This window comes from Geospiza fortis, unplaced genomic scaffold (genome assembly GCF_000277835.1).
Source record: "Geospiza fortis unplaced genomic scaffold, GeoFor_1.0 scaffold95, whole genome shotgun sequence".
Lineage (NCBI taxonomy): Eukaryota > Metazoa > Chordata > Aves > Passeriformes > Thraupidae > Geospiza > Geospiza fortis.
This window is the reverse complement of record NW_005054333.1, coordinates 6,489,367-6,493,474: the sequence shown is the minus strand read 5'-3', so window position 1 is coordinate 6,493,474 and position 4,108 is coordinate 6,489,367. Positions and strand designations below refer to the sequence as shown.

General features: G+C 36.4%; 1 long non-coding RNA gene across 1 annotated transcript in view; it reads left to right on the top strand.

Annotated features, from left to right (window-relative positions):
- LOC115947954 overlaps positions 1 to 4,065 on the top strand; it is a 56,919-nt gene extending 52,854 nt beyond the window's left edge. The window contains exon 5 of the long non-coding RNA XR_004081808.1: positions 1,900 to 4,065. This is a non-coding gene — a long non-coding RNA (uncharacterized LOC115947954). The remainder of the gene's footprint in view (positions 1 to 1,899) is intronic.
- Positions 4,066 to 4,108: the final 43 nt, after the last annotated feature.

Sequence of the window (4,108 nt, the reverse complement as noted above, 5' to 3'; positions counted from 1 at the left end):
CATGGCAGATTATGTATGGCCAGAGTCTGTATCCTGAGCATGGTCACACACAGATCAGCTTTGTTCATCTATAGCAAAGTGGCTGAGAAATGCAATAAACTGATCCCAAACAGTGTTTGGCTTGTGTGATCTTCGAGCAGTGTGAGGAAAAATAGGTAACTCTGTCTTGAGGGAAAATACAGAGTTAGCAGGGGGATGGAGCAAATGTGCACTGCAGCTCAGGAACTGTCAAGATGCTGAGGGAATGACAACAGGATGATCACAGGAAATCCTTGAAAAGAAAAGGCAAGAAAAGAAAAGTACTCAAAGAAATTATTGATGTATTTTTTTCTGCTCATCTAAAAACTTTGCAAAACATTAAAAAGAGAATCTACTCTGAAATGTTAATACACAGGATTTTACAGTCAGATGGTTTCTATTGTGAATAAAGTTGTCACTGATACATCATACAATTCACAACTCGAGCATATCTCACTTTACCAGTAGTGAGATATTCTGTGAACACTATTTTTCTAGTTCAATCCATTTGATTCTGATTGTCAAAAGTAACTGGTGCTTCTGAGTATCAAGTATGAGGGGCCAGACTTACAGTAAATCATCACTTTCTAATGTATCTTATTTAAAAAAAATATACAATTCACTGGTTGATTTTTAAGGGTCGGACAGGATTGATTTTAAACAAATTTTCCTGGGCAGTTCTATGCTACCAATGAAAAAACTGGAATCTGATATTCCACTTTAGTTCAATCCATCCCTGTGACACTTTGTGGTGCCATAAGCAGAATATGGGAGCAGAAGTAAAACGAAGAGATCAGATAGTAGAAGCAACATATCTGTTTAAAAAGAAGTATATAAGACATTGTGTTGTTTTAGATATTATGTGAAAGTCTGTCTCTGAGTTACCTTTGCTGAAGGACATGTAAGGTTTTTCTCAGTTCTTAGGGATGTTTCCTAAAGAAAATGCCATACTGTTTAGTCCCTCTAAGTTTATCTACCATCAAGATGCAAAACAAAACCAAATTTCAGGCTGTTTCTCTCACATGAAACAGGTGGAACATTTCTTCTTTGTCTTTGTCCAACATGAAAGATCATTGCATCTCTGAAGTTTAAGGCATGTGTCCTTTGGAGTAATGCCCCTTCCACTGGATCTCCTCAAATACTGGCAGCTGCTCAATTCCTTTCCTTGCCTTTGCCAATGACAATATTTTGTGCTTCAGTGTTTCCTTTGCGTGTCTGTGTCTGACATGACTTTCCTTGCATACAGAAAGAAGCATACAATTTTTTCGTTTGAATAGAGTAAGTAAAACAAGTTGCCTGCAGACTTTACACAAACAAATTTTGCAATGGCTAATAGTAAAAGTCCACAAATGAGTTTAAATATAAAATTTACTTTAAAATAGGCAGAGAAAAATATGGGCCTTTTCTTATGCTGGAACTTTCGGTTCTGTGGGAAGAAGCAGGGATGAAGACTGAGATGTTCCCTTATGTCAAAACCATGTGTGCATCATTAACTGCAACATAAATCACTTCAAATGCTGATGATCCCCTGTTTGTCCTACTTTATCTGCCTGTGTCTTCTCTTCTAACCAAGCACTAGTTTCTCCCCAAACAAGGTGAAGTACATAAACACTGAAACTGAATGGACTTTTTCTTCTTACTGTTGTGTCTCATGAACAAGTTACTTATGACCAGGAGTAGAATCTTTCTGGGAAGAAAAAACAAATGTACATTTAGGCCTTTAAAAGGCAAATTGCCCAAGACTCTTTTTTTTTTTTTTTTTTTGTTTTTTTTGTTTTTTTTTTTTTTTTTTTTTTAAATAAACCTGATGTTAAAATATAGTTCAGCCTTTCATTTTCTTTCTTTCTTTCTTTTCTTCTTATTTCTTCCCATATATAACAGTGGCCTACATTGGAACAGATGGAAAAAGATGTTGAAAGTGCACCCAGGAACATGCTTTCATTTTTACCTGCAGAAGAAGTGATGACAGTGGGTAGCACTGTATGTAATTGTAGATTTGGTTTTCATTACATTTAAGATGTTTATAGTGTTGGCTCCAAGATTAGAAAAATTTTGCACAGGAAATCAAATCATTAAATACATACCTCTCAATTTAACATCAAATGTAAATCCAAAGTTTTCTGATCTCAGTTTACTAGAAATTCAGATGATGATATCAAAACAGGACAAGAAAGGGGAAATAAAGAGAGAAAATTTAGGATGATCAAATTGCAGCTCTGGACCAGGATTCGCCTGTCCAGCACAATAAAGTTCTTACTGTCTATGGGACTTCAGAGAAATCAGTCTTTTTACTTGGCCTTTGAAGTCACCAAGACACCAATGCCTGTGATAAAAGAGTTTATTTATAACTTGGTGAGCTTATGTCTTTTCTCACTGAACCAGCAGGCTTTCCAAGGTTTGGGGATACAATTTCAAGGGCTGTTAAACCTCTGTCAAAATTTTTCTGGCCCCCTAAGGAGCCTGACTATCCAGTGTTCTGTTTGCTATGACAGGGCTTCATGTGGAAGCATTCACAAAACTGACAGCTTCAACTGCTGCAGTTTTTGTAACAGAAAGTGGCATTTAATCTGAAAAACAACATTAGCAAATCAGGATATAATTGGGTTTTTATTTCCTGCCTTTTTCCCCTTTATTCCCTGCCCTATGAGATAAGACAAAGCTCAATAATGTAAGTTCCTGATCTCTATGGAAAAATGTTATTTACATATAACCTGGCAAACTGCAAGGGGCAGGAGTCAGGGATTTTTTGTTTGATGAAAAATGTTACCGCAAATTCTTAAAAGAGACTATAGCGTACAATGTAGCACTGGTTTAGGATAATATTGTAATCCTTCTGACAAATGTTGTCAACAGCAAACATAAAGACAGGCTTAAATATCTAAAGTGGTAGTTCTCCAAGTACCCAGTTTGTCATGTCACTCAACACAGTTACTGTCGAAAATTTAACTTGAAACCCGTCATGAAACTCTTCATGACAACTCTTAAAGAGGTGTTACAAAGAGTTAACACTGAATTATTTACTGTGGTCTCACAAGCCTCTACATTTTGGGAAGCCTTGATGAAGATGTCCACTCAAAATGAGCAAATACCAACTGGGTGAATGAAAATCTGCCCTCTGCAGCTTCAGATGGTGTTTTGGTCTTTCTCAATTTAAAATCAGTCCAATGAATGAGATTACCAGAATCATAAGACAGGCTTAAAAAAAAACAGTAAAATTTGAAAAGTACTGAGAAATGCATGTTGTCCTTGTGATTTGACTTCCCTTTTTGATCCCCAGGGATCCCTACTTTCAAAATTTTCTTTGTAGTCTTGTGAGCAAGAAGTTTTATTTTCTTCTTTTAAATTCAGGCCAAAGTTCTCACATAATCTGAATCAAGATATTGGCCTTAATGTAAGCACCACGTTTTATGAGAATGAAGAGAAAGTCATGGAAGTTGTCCACACTTCCCTGAAAATAATTGTACATATGTTTACTTTGAGATAGTAAATAACAGAGAGATAGGCACAGTAATTGAAGCAGACTGCCAGCTTAGTAGCAGAGCAATTATTAAAAATGTTTGGGGACAGAACAAAGGTCCTTTCCAACTGATACCCCACTTCTGACAGCAGCAGGGCAGTCAAGGGCAGAAACTTTGGGAAGAATTTAAGGGCAGGACAGCTGTGTTGGACTACTTTCCTGGCATACTCCTCCAGATTTTGGGGACTCCCTGGGCCACAGCTAATTAATTCAGTGGATGTTTCAAAAAGTAAAAGTAAAAATAAAATAAGGACAAGGAAAGAGAAAGACTGACAATAAGATAATAAGGACTTTTGCATTTATTAGCCTGAGTAAGGAATGCTGATGGAAAGGTAAGAGCTATTTTAGTCAAAGTAGCACAATTCTGATAGAATTGGTGCACACAATATTATCACAACCAAAAAAATATTTTATCAATAAATGTATTCAAATATATTTGCCCTGACAATCACAGCCTTTGAACATTACTTACTTAACCACTTCCACTGACTTCATACAAGGTCCTTGTGAATGTCATAGTGCAAGAAAGTTTTCACCATCAGCTCTTGTTGATATTCTATACCTGTTCAGCAG